General features: G+C 48.9%; 1 long non-coding RNA gene across 1 annotated transcript; it reads right to left on the reverse strand.

Moving 5' to 3' along the window:
• Window positions 1-6,076: 6,076 nt before the first annotated feature.
• On the reverse strand, window positions 6,077-8,326 carry LOC121142207. Its single transcript, XR_005879185.1, has 3 exons — window positions 7,783-8,326; window positions 7,549-7,687; window positions 6,077-6,159 (listed from the first exon to the last, which is right to left on the reverse strand). It is a non-coding gene; the product is annotated as an uncharacterized LOC121142207 (long non-coding RNA).
• Window positions 8,327-12,203: the final 3,877 nt, after the last annotated feature.

Here is a 12,203-nt window from a genome sequence, read left to right on the forward strand (position 1 = left end):
ATTCACTCCTGCCTAAAGGCCATGAAGTTTAGAGACTAGCATGCTGGAAAAGCCTGTTAGCACTTAGGTTCGCTGGGAAGGGAGAAAGGCTGGTCATGGTAGCTGACACTCCATCCAAAAGAGGCCCTAGGTTTACAGTGTGAGCCGTGGTTATGAACAGCAGCTTTGTGTTTATTTATAGCTGCTCGAATTGGGGAGACTCACTGATAGCAGTAACTTAGTGTGTCAGAGGCAGGGTAGCACGGTGCAGGAAGGCTGTCTGTCCTCCGGAACTCGCACTGTCCTAATAGCCAGGCACCTGCACCCCAGGGAAGGTAGTGTTCAGGCTTTCTTCTTTCCCCAGCGCCCTTTCATCTGTGATCTGTATCCTCGACTCTAATGACACCCTAGGTCAGTCTAGTGCTTGTCTCCTGGCAGGTTAAAGCGCCTCCTCGATGATCCCTTTTATCTTTGTATGGTCCCCGAAGGTAGGGTGGGGACATGATTATACCTGTCCCAGAGTGGGAGGATGAGGTTGTGTGGCTAGATGGTAGCCTGGCTCCGAGTGACCGAGTTTGTTCTTAGGAAGTTGGGAGCTCGAGTATGACCTGGCTTGTGAGGCCTTTAGCTCAGCAGGCAAAGAGGCCATGTGCTCCGCTTCTAGGGGGCTGGCGCTGTTAACCTTGCTCTTGGCATGCCTATCAAAACTGGGTGCTGCAAGGGCGACCACCATGGCTCTTTACCAGGCTGTGCCAGCTGGGGGCCCCAGGCAGGTCCCGTGGCCCATTGGCCTCAGCCCTGGGAAAACAAAGCCTAGGCAAGAGGACAAAAGAGCAGGCTGCTCCCATTTGTAATTCAGGACCAGAAATTCTCATTCCCATAACCTTAACATTCAGTTTGAAGAAAAGCAGCTTGAACCATGATTGGGAGGCTAGGCTGCCCCACTTAGAAGTCTGTTAGGAACTTCTAAGTGGCCTGTGATGGGCCTGGGCCTGGCCTGGGCCTCCACAGCTGCGCTCTCTGCTCCTATGCCCTGTCTCCTAATGCCCGCAGCCTTCTGGCACAGGTGCTTTCTGTGGTCTTGCTGGGTCAGTCTTGCCTCCCTGCACTAACTGGCTTACTCTCTAGCTGGCTAGTTTTCCGGAGCCCCTGGCTGGAGTTGGACTCCAGGCAAGCTGAATAGTTATGTCGTTCTCCCATCAGTCTTCCTCTGTGTGAACCAGGGGGTCTGTTTCTTGCTTCCGTTTTGTTTTTTGTTTTTTCTTGGAGCAGGATCTTACTGTGTAGCCCTGGCTGTCCTGGAACTCGCTCTGTAGACCAGGCTGGCCTCACCTTTACTCAAACCTGCCTGCCTCTGCCTCCTGAGTGTTGAGATTAAAGGTGTGCACCACCATGCCCAGCCGCCAGCCAGGTGGCCTATTGACAGATGTGTCCCTCCTTCCTGAAAAAGAAAGATATCTGGCAGAGGTCCTCTGCACAGGTCACACACAAGAACATGTTGGCATGTGGGCGTGCCCTCCTACTCTGTTGCTAAGCTCCCTGGGAGTAGAACTCACTCTGCTGGGAAGGTGTGGCTTACTCTCTCTCTCCTCCAGAGCGAACCAGACTCCTTTCCTTGGAACAGTGGCTCTGGCTGATGCAAGCCTTGTTTAGGCTGGGCTGATCCACCTGGAGGCTGAGCACTTGGGAATGAGCCCAGATAACCTTGACTCCACCCTGGCAGTTGCCTCCGCAGCCCACAGCGGATGCCCTCATCCCTGGCACCTTGACTGCCCCATTTCCAACCTCAGCTACCCAGGTTACCTCAGCAAACAACCCCCAGAGGCCCTGTGGAGTGAGTCAGAGCCCTGGGTCCCTTAGTAACTTTTGGTTCCCACACCCAGGAATTCAGGTCCCAAAATGCAGGTCTAGGTGCATCAAGTAAACTGCTGGCTGGGACCTGATGTTTGTCCTAACCACCAGAGGCCAACTAGAAGCCAGGCTTCTGGAGGACTGTCAGGGTCAAAGGTTAGACAAGTGTTTCCTAGGGACCATCCTGAGCTTGGCCTGCTGAGTGGGACACCCCAGTCAAGTGTACACTCCCCTGGGTTGACACCCCACTCCCTGAGTCTGCCCTGCTTTACCTTTCCTGAGGCTTTTCCGGTTTATGCTAGGTCCACAGATACTTCCCCGCAACTCCATACTCCTGGGGGAGGGGGTGCTGGGGCAGTCCTGGCTGAGATCCCAGGGTGAGTTTGACAGGCAGAGCCTGGATAGGCCCCAAAGAAATGTGTTACATGTCAGAGCCTGTGCCAGGATGAGGGGCCTCACCACTCTCCCAGTCACCTCCCAGCCTGGGGTTCTCAACAGCCCCTCCCAGACAGGCACAAAAGTGCATCCTCGAAGCCCCCACCTACACACCAGGACCTGACTGAGCTTGAGGCTCCGCCTCTGACGTTGCCCTTTTAAGAGCCCTCCCAATGGGGGCGGGGTACTGCAGGCAGAGTCTTGCAGAAACCCAGCTCGGTGCAGCTCCCCCACCAAGGTGCCTGGAAAGACCTGCACCTCGGTTCTCCAGGCTCTGGGCAGAGGCAGAGGTTCCCGTGGTCTCTGAGGAGACCCCTTGTTCCGGAGGGACGGATCCTCTCCAGCTGCTCTATAAAAACCCTGCGATTTGGAGTCTCATATCCCTTAGTAAGATTGACCCCCCACCCGCTCCCCTACAGTAGCCTGCTGTCAGAAATAGTCTGGGAAATTACATTTGCTGAGGTGTAAATTGCTGATAAGAAGGTATGACCCTTAAGGGACAATTGGATTTTAAATCCTGAAACTGAAGAATTAAGCTCCTAATTGAAAATAGCATCCACCGCTTCCATCTTGTGTCAGAGAAAACAATTTCTTTTCTTCTTTCAAACAGCCCTAGCTCCTTGCACCCAGGGTTTCATGCTCTGTCTCCTGGGTCTTATTCCTTCTCATCCTCTCCCCCTCACCCCCTCCGGCCCCGCCCCACAGTATCAGCCAGGTCACACTGCTCCCCGTCTTCTGACAGCTTCCTGTCTGGCTCTTTTTCTGGAAGATTCACCATCAAGGGGCTCTTGCAATTCTGTTGCCTCATCGGTGTCCCCAGCCCTCTGGTGTCTACCCACACAGAGGGAATGTGGAATGTCCCAGATGGAAGAAGAAAGCTTAACCTGAAAAGGGAAGGTCTGAGTGGGGGCTGAGGAGGTGGCTTGGGAAAGAACGTGGGACCTGACCCCATAAGCATCTGGGCCCATGTGTTTCCATATGCCTGATCTTCAGGAAGGTTTGGGACTGATTCCTTGTCCCCACAATATGTCCACATGTATCCCTGCCCCAGCCACCCTGGAGTACCCGGGTGGGGCAGTTTCCTGCCCTGCATCTCAGACCAATCTGCACTGAGTTTTCATCATGATGTCTGCTCATCTGCTGGTCCCCAGACCACAGCCTCCTTCGGGTACCAGAATAGCTTGAGATGGGTGAGCCAAGATCCACCCTTAGTAAGGGCTGGTGACCCAGTTCAGCTGGTGAAGGTACTTAAAGCCTGCGGAACAGATTTGAATCTGCAGGACTCTCATGTGCAGGGAGAGGACCAAGTCCTGCAGGTTCTCATCTGACCATGGAAACACACATGGCTACACAGTAAATAAATGTGTGGGGCGGGGAGGGTTCCTTTTCCATTCACACACACACACACAAATATTAGTGAACATGGCTTGGGAACAGCAGCTGTCGCAGCCCAACTAGACTGGTTGGTCAGAACCAGTCTCTCCGGAACCTCGTTCATCTTGGTGTCTGCCTGTGCGCTGCCTCCTCCATCCCCTTTGACGGTCTTAACAACTAAGTTATTAGCAGCTTTGTGGTTTTCTGCGTAAGCCTCAGCCCCAGGCTCCATGTTACCCCACGGTACTCGGGGACCACATGCAGCCTCCGCTTTTTAAAAATTTACTTTTATTTTATATGCATTGGTGTTTTGTCTGTGTGAAGGTGTCAGAACTCCTGGAGCTGGAGTTAACACACCGGGAAACTGCCATGTGGGTGCTGGGATTTGAACCTGGATCCTCTGGAAGAGCAGCCAGTGCTCTTAACCACTGAGTCATCTCTCCAGGCCCAGAGTGCTAGCTTTTGAAACTATCCCTAGCAAATATCCCTGGCACTGGGGATGGAGCCTGCCATGGTGAAAGCATCCGTGTCATCTTTAATTGAGCTCAATTGGAAGTCCAGCAGTTGGGGCATCAGGCCCACTCTGTCTAGGTACAGCTGGCAATGAGGATGCAGTTTTGAGGCTAAAGTGACACCTATCTGCCTCACAGATGGAAGTTCCAAGCATGAAGAGACACCTGACAGACATCTGTGCCATGCACCTATCAATTCATATACTTCTTCATTTGACTAATCCTTACTGAGTGTCTACTACCCGGTGTCAGGTCCCATGCTAGATGCTAGGTATTTGGGGCACACCCTCCCTATGGATAACAGCTATGAACCAAGTCCTCTGGTTAACAGCTATGAGCCAAGTAAATTGACAGGTGCATACCGTATTTAATTGCAAATTGCTATACATGAAGAAGGAGGCATTTAAGATTTCTCTGTTCAGCAACTGGGAGGAGACCAAGGTGGCCAGAACAGAGTGAGGAGTAGGGAGAGGTTAGGCCACTTCACATGGAACTTTAGGAGCTAAAGATTTGGGGTTCCATCCAGTGTGCAGCAGGGCAGGGTTCTCAGAAGGAAAGCAGCCCACTCAGACTTATGAGTGCAGTGTTACTGTCTGAAGAATGCCATGAAGGGTCCTTAAGCCAGATGGATCCTTTGAGGGCATAGTGGCTCACTCCTTTAATCCCAGCATCCTGGAATGTAGAGGCAGGTGGATCTCTGTGAGTTCAAGTCCAGCCTGCTCTACATAGTGTGTTCCAGAACAGCCAGGGCTATAGAGAGACCCTGTCTCACAAAATTGGGAAAACAAAATCAAAAACAAGCAGATAAATCCAAAGTGTGGCACTTTAATGAGGAATCGGGGCCGGGCCCTTCAGACTATGTCATTTAAAAGTATGGAGGGGGGGTATGAAAGGGAAAGCAGCTGGTGAGCTGGGAAGATGACTCAGCTGGTAGAGGCGCTTGCCAAGCAAAATAATGGCAACCCGAATTGAGCTCCAGATCCCATGGTAAATGGAGAGGACTGATTCCTGAAAGTTGACCTTTGACCTCTGCAGACACATCATAACAAGCATACACCCACTCTCACATAATGCATTATACATGCAAAGCACACCCTTAATAATAAGTTAAAAAGCAGCATATAACTAGATGGTATGCACAAAAATCTGGTTTGAAAGCAGAAACTTCAAAAGATAGGAGTTTGGCTGGGACTGGGTATGAGATCATTCTAGGAATTCTCATTCATGCTCCTGGTTGTGGCCTTGGCAGAACCCCTGTAGATGAGCAGAGGGAGGGAGAGGGCCCCCGCATGTCTGGTAGGGCGTGCTGGGGGGCCTAGAGTAAAGGTACTCAAGCGTTGTGAGAAATAAAGCAGTGTCAGCAGTCCCTGTACCTGGGGGGAAAGTGCTTATTATAGCATCCTTTTTAACTTTTGCTTTTCTCTTTTGAAACACCATCTTCTGCCTTATGTATCCCAGGCTAGCCTTACACTCCCAAGGATGGTTTTGGGTTTCTGATCTTTGAAGGATGGGTGACCTTGAACTTTCTGATCCTCCTGCCTCTACCCGCTAAGTGCCGGGACTTTAGGCTTGCATCACTGAGCCCAGTTAATCAGTGCCATGGACTCAACCAGGGCTTCAGGTAGGCTAGACAGGCGTTCTACCAACTGAGCTACATCCCCAGCCTTTTTGATGTGTGTTTTGTTTGTTTGTTTTTGAGACAGGGTTGCGTTGTGTAGCTCTGGCTGTCCCGGACTTGCTATGTAGACAATGCTGACCTTGAACAAGTCCTGGGTTCAAAGGTTTGCGCCACCTCACCCTTGTCCCCATCCTCTGGCTCTTTCATTCTTTCTACCCTCTCTTCTGCAATGTTCCCTGAGCCTTGGGTGGGGGCAGGGTCATGTGGACATCCCATTTGAGGCTGAGCACAACAACAATGATTTATTCTTAGCAGTTTGGTCAGTTACGAGCCTCTGGATGAACTAACTCTGTAGAAACTTCATCAGCCAGCGTTGAGAGCAGCACTAACCTAGGGGTGGAAACATAAACATTTAGAAGGCAGCTTGACTATGGGACCATTTAGCAAAACAAGTAGTAGGTTCCCCCTAGAGCCTGTGTCCTTCACAGCCATGGGCTTTTTTTTTTTTTTTTTTAATCAACAGAAGCCCCTCAGATTCCCTGATGTGAAATGTTCTCCTCAGACTCCCGGATGTCAAAGGTTCCATGGGCTTTTGACCAGGTTTACGGTACCAGGTATGAATTTGCTAGTGTGGAAGGGGGTCTCACCCCCACCACTTTCAGGTCCCAGGTCATTCTCAACCAGAAGTTAGTTGGGTGCCCCATAACCTTCATGCCACACTTGTACCAGCGGGTACATCTTGCCTGGCAGGTCAGCGTCGTAGCGTTCAGGATTTATTACTGAGTAAGACCACTGATGGCCTGTAGCCAGGAAAGAAGTTTTCAGGCGAGTTCCAGCCAGAATCCCCTTCGTCCTAACCAAAGTGTGTTGTGTCTTCAGCAGCAGGGTCTTTATTATTTTGAGACAGAGCTCACTATGTAGCCTAGGCTGGCTCACTATATAGACCCGGTTGGCCTCATAGAGATCTGTCTGTCTCTGCCTCCCTAGTGCGGGGATTAAAGGCATGCACCAGCAACGATAGGGTCTTACCATCTACTTCTGGTGGGCAACCAAGAGCAATGGCAGTAACCTGGGGTGTTTGGGGGAAGCTGTGGCCTTCCTGACCAATAACCTATAGAGAGAGGTCTACTGCACCTGGCACTGAAATGGTCATTTAGTAACATGTCTTCTAGGACATGTTTTTACCCATGCAGGGTAGTGTATTCAAGTTCTGCATTAATATATACGTATACACTCCTTCCTTTCTTCCTTTCTAGATATATTTATTTATGTACACGAATGCTCTGTTTGCCTGCATACAAGAGGAGGACCTCAGATCCCATTACAGATGGTTGTGAGTCGCCTTGTGGTTGCTGGGAATTGAACTCAAGATCTCTCTCTGTAAGAGTAGCTAGTGCTCTTAACTGCTGAGCCATGTCTCCAATTTCTAGTTAAAATGGGTCTAATTTAATTTTCTAATTTGATGTAGGTAACTGAGTAGGTTTCCATAGAGTTTTGGTTAACCCATGCCCCACCCTCTGCTTTCATTTGTCCCTCCTTCCTCCTCACTTAAACCTTTAACCCCAGATTTAATTACCCCCACCACTTTCATAACCCAGGTCATTCTCAAGAACTTACATTTAATCATTTTAGATTGTGTGTGTGTAGGATCAGATTACTCTTTTTTTTTGACAGTTTTTTTATTACTTTATTTTTTCATTCCAATCCCAGTTCCCCCTCCCTCCTCTCCTTCCACCTCCACCCCCTCCTCCCATCAGGACCAGATCATTAAGAACTTACATTTAAATTCTTTATTACTAGTGGGACGGGGCAGACCTTGCCAAGCACATGTGAGGAGGCCCAAGAACAATTTGTGGAATTGGCTCTCTCCTACCTTTATGTATGTCTCAGGCATCAAACTTGGGTCTGTAGGGTTTCTCTGCAAGTAGAGTCATCACATGAGCCAGCTCATTTTTTGAGTGTATATTAGTTGCTTTACCATCCCCGTAGAAGGAATGGTTTATTTAGGCTTACCATTCCAGAGGGATAGAGTCTTTCACCATCCCTGTGGCAGGAGCAGCAAGCTGAGAGCTCACATCTTTTTTATTTTTATTTTTTAAACTGGGTCTCTATATGGTCCTGTTTGTCCTAGATCTTGAGATGTCATTCAGGCTGGCCTCGAACTCAAAGAGATTCTCCTGCCTCTGCCTTCTGAGTGCTGGGATTAAAGATGTGCACCATATCCAGGCCAGAGAGTTTACATCTGAAACCTTAAGCAGGAAGTTTAAGAGAAAGAAAGAGAACTCAAAATGGCTCTAAAATCTCAAAGGCCACCTCCAGTAACAAACTTCCAACAAAGCTGAACCTTCTAAACCTTCCAAGCAGTGCCATCAATGGGGACCAAGTGCTCAAATTCGGGAGAGGACACTCCACCACAGTGTTTGTGCGTGCGTGTGTGTGTGTGTGTGTGTGTGTGTGTGTGTGTGTGTGTGTTTGTGTGTGTTTGTGCGTGTGAGTGTATGTTCATGCTCTCCTGCACTCAGGAATGCATGCACACAGAAGTTAGAAAGCAACCTCAGCTGTGTGTGCGCGTGCGTGTGTGCGTGCGTGTGTGTGTGTGTGTGTGTGTGTGTGTGTGTGTGTGTGTGTTCATGCTCTCCTGCACTCACGAATGCATGCACACAGAAGTTAGCAACCTCAGCTGTCCGTTCCAGCACAGGTTCAAGCTTTTCAAGTTGCTGATTAGATCTGCCAGTTTCCACCTTCCCAGTGCTGGGATTACAAAAGGAAACAGACAGACACTTGCTTTTTATGTGGGTCCTGGGGATGGAACTCAGGTCTTCATGCTTGTGAGGCAAGCATTTTACCTACTTAACTCCCTGTCCTGGTTCCTTTAGAAGCATCCTGCCTAAGCTACACTAGAGACAGGGTCATACCTATTTCCAGTGTGCACTTGCCATAGGTCTGAGACTAGTCTCCAAAATAGTAATAAGTCCCCAGCACACCCCACACACCCTTTTGGGTTAGGGTTTAGCTATATTGTATGGGCTGACCTGGGACTCTGATTCCCCTGCCTCAGAATCCTACCTGAGCCTCCAAAGTAGCTGAGATTACAAGCACACAGTGTATTCTCTTCAGTCTATAAGATTTCGTTGGACCTGGGTAGGAACAGGTCGGAGGGAGACCCAAAGTTCCTTATAGCTGAAAAGTTCCTTCTAGGGGATGGACACCAGTGTCACCCCTTTTTTACTCTCTCAGTGATGCATATAAGACTTGGAATTTTCCCTCCTGTTCCAGGGAGGTGGAAAAAGGTAAGGGGAAAGAGAGAGGAGGCAGCTGTCTGTCCCCCTGAGGGGTGGAAGCTAGGAAGAGATTAAGTACTATTTGCCAACTGTGTCTGGAGATGAAAGGAGGGTTCCTTACACACCCCCAGCCTGTCTACCTTGAGCAGAAAGGCAACTTGGAGTAAGATCTGGAGTCCTGAGCCTTCCCTGGCAGCCCTCGCCTTCTGGCTGGGGTTCTGAACCATGGCCACATTCCAGAGTCCAAGTTGCTTTATCCTCTACCCAGAAGGCTCACAGGGAGCCAGATGAACGAAGAGCTACAGTTTCTGCGTGCGTTGGCTTGGGCCTTCATCAAAAACGAGTCTCATTACCCAACCCCAATTCAAAGGATAATTAACACACAGTATAATTTCCAAGCATTCTCTGCACCACATGGCTATTAAATGAAGAGCAAAATGCCCACACAATCCCTGGATCCTCCCAAACCGTAGAGAAAAAGAAGTCAGGAGAGGCAGAGCCCGGCCGAGACCACTTATGCCACCCTCTATCTGAAGCGACTTTTTCCAGAGGAAGGATGTTCATCTTGGGTCAGACTTAGGTCACTCCCGCAACCGGGGTCCTCCTCCAACCCTGCCCTCCCACCACCACCAGGAAAGTAGTAACATGACCCTTCTACCCGGCTTCTCTATATTCCCCTGCCGAGAGAGAAGACCTGGCTTGTCACTTTGGCATAACTCTGAGGCCACATGGGGTTCTCTGGTGACTGGTGACTGAAAGTGACCCTCCTGTGACCGGAGGGCAACGATGCAAGACAGGCAGTGCCTGATCCAACGCTCTTTAAAATTGATTCCTAAGGATCCCCAAGCTCCTCGGAGCAGCCTAGCCATTCTTGGTCGGAGGACACTGACTCCATACTTTATCCCAGGCACGCTGTTCATCGGTTCTCTATCGGAAGACTTGGGTCAGAGAGCTAGCTCCGCAGGTGAAGGCATTTCCCCTGCAAGCCAGGCAACCTGGGTTCAACCTCTGAAGCCCTCTAACGAAGAAAGAAACAATTCTCAAAAGTTGCATCTGGTTATGGCACATGCCTTTAATCCTGGGGCGTGGCAGAGGGATGCTGATCTCTGTGGGTTCAAGGCCAGCCAAGGTCACATAGTGAGACTCTGCCTAAAAAGACAAACAACATAAAAATAAATTTAAAAACCCACACATGTAATAAACAAATTAGTAAGAAATTTAAAAATATTGAACATATATGTAATAAAACAAGAAATTTTAATTAATTAATTAATTTTCAGATAGGGTCTCACTATGCAGCTTTGGCTGGCCTCAAACTCACAGAAACCCACCTGCTTTTACCTCCCAAGTGAGTGTTGGGATTAAAGGTGTGTGCCACCTTGCCTGGCTTAAAATTTTTATTTTTATTTTTTTATGTGTAGGGGTATTTTGCTTTCATGTATGTCTGCACCAGGCCTATGTAGACCAGAAGAGGGCATTGGATTCCCTGGGACTAAAGTTTCAGCCGGTAATGAGCTACCATGTGTGTGCTGGGGATTGCACTAGAGTCTTCTGGAAGAATAGCCAGCTTTCTAGGTCTTAACTTTTTTTTTTAAAGAAAGATCTTCCACTATAACCCATCCTGTCCACTCAGCCCAGTCCTAGAGATTGACTCGAGAGCTTTGTATAGCTAAGCAAATACTGAGTTCTAGCCCCAGCCTGCAAATACACTTTTGTTCTTGTTTTTGAGACAGGATCTCATGCAGCCTCAATAAGTAGCCAAGGATGACCTCAAAATCCTGATCACCCACCTCTGCTTCCCAAGTGTTGGGATTATAGGTTTGAACCTCCAACTTAAACCTTTTAGTGGAATATAGCAGTTGAGATTTGGTATTTTGAGTCTAATGAACATTCTTGCTATCAGTTAGGACAGATTGGCTGGCCAGCAAACCCTTAGGATCTCCATCTCCTTCCCTGTCACTGAGATGACAGAGGTACAGTGCAGTGTCCAGCCTTTTAATTAATTCATTTTTATTTTGGAGGCTATAATATAGTTACATCGTTTCTCCCTTCTCCTTCTTCCCTTCAAGCCTTCCCATATACCCTTCCTTGCCCTCTTTGAAATTCATGGCCTCTTTTTTCATTACTTTTTATTGTACACATATTTGTATTTATATGTACATATATATCCCTAAACACAACCTGCTCCATCCGCATAATGTTGCTGGTATGTGTTTTTCAGGGCAGACCAGTTGGTATTGGATAAACAGTTGGTCTCTTCTCTGGGAAAGACTACTTCTTCCACTCAGCATCCCTTAGTTGCCTGTAGTTCTTTGTGTCGGGCGGAGGCCTCCTGGTCTTTCTTCTATCTCCTTTGGCATGTCTACTATTATTGTCATTATTCTGCTCATGTTCAGGCAGTCATGTTGGTGAGGCTGTGCCCACCTTGTTATGTGGGTGTTGGGAATCCAAACTCAGGTCCTCACTCTTGCATGGCAACCTCTTTCCTGACTGAACCATCTCCTTAAACTCATATGGCCACCCTACCCTAATCTTTTGAAAATCAATTACTTTATTCAGCTCTCACATTCTGAGAAAGGGGAATTGACCAAGGTCAGATACCTAGCCTGCGAAGGTTGGGGGACAAGGCTGATACAGCCTGAGCCTCCTTTCTCATACAGTTTGACACCCTCTTTGCTGAGGGTGTGAGAGGAGGCCCTCTGGCTTGCTTGGCCTCACTTCCTGGCTCTTTGTGACCAGATTATTGGTGAACCCCTCTCATGGATTTTTCATACCCCTTCCAGAAGAAGGACCTGTGGTCCTCTTCCATGAAAGGCTCAGTCGTCTTCTGCAATGGACAGGGCCGTTTGCTACTCACAGAGGTGTGGGTAGGAGATCAGCAGTTGGACATTGATCCAGAGGCAGGAGAGGTTAAGAAAAAGGCCTATTCTCCAGCCACAAGGCACTTGTCTTAAGACCCAGAAGTCCAGGTCCTCTGGAACCACCTCATCCTGGGCCTAGGAATCTGGTCGTGTTAGTATATTTGTTCTTCTGGACCTTCTAGTTCACCCCTCCTGAATTGCCTCAGTGGTACCCAAGATGTATCAAAGATGAGCTTGGGGATCTTTCTGTCGGAGGCATCCAAGCGAGATCACAACTTGTGGGATGTGGGTA

Source organism: Mesocricetus auratus, unplaced genomic scaffold (genome assembly GCF_017639785.1).
Source record: "Mesocricetus auratus isolate SY011 unplaced genomic scaffold, BCM_Maur_2.0 Super-Scaffold_100009, whole genome shotgun sequence".
NCBI classification, from domain to species: domain Eukaryota; kingdom Metazoa; phylum Chordata; class Mammalia; order Rodentia; family Cricetidae; genus Mesocricetus; species Mesocricetus auratus.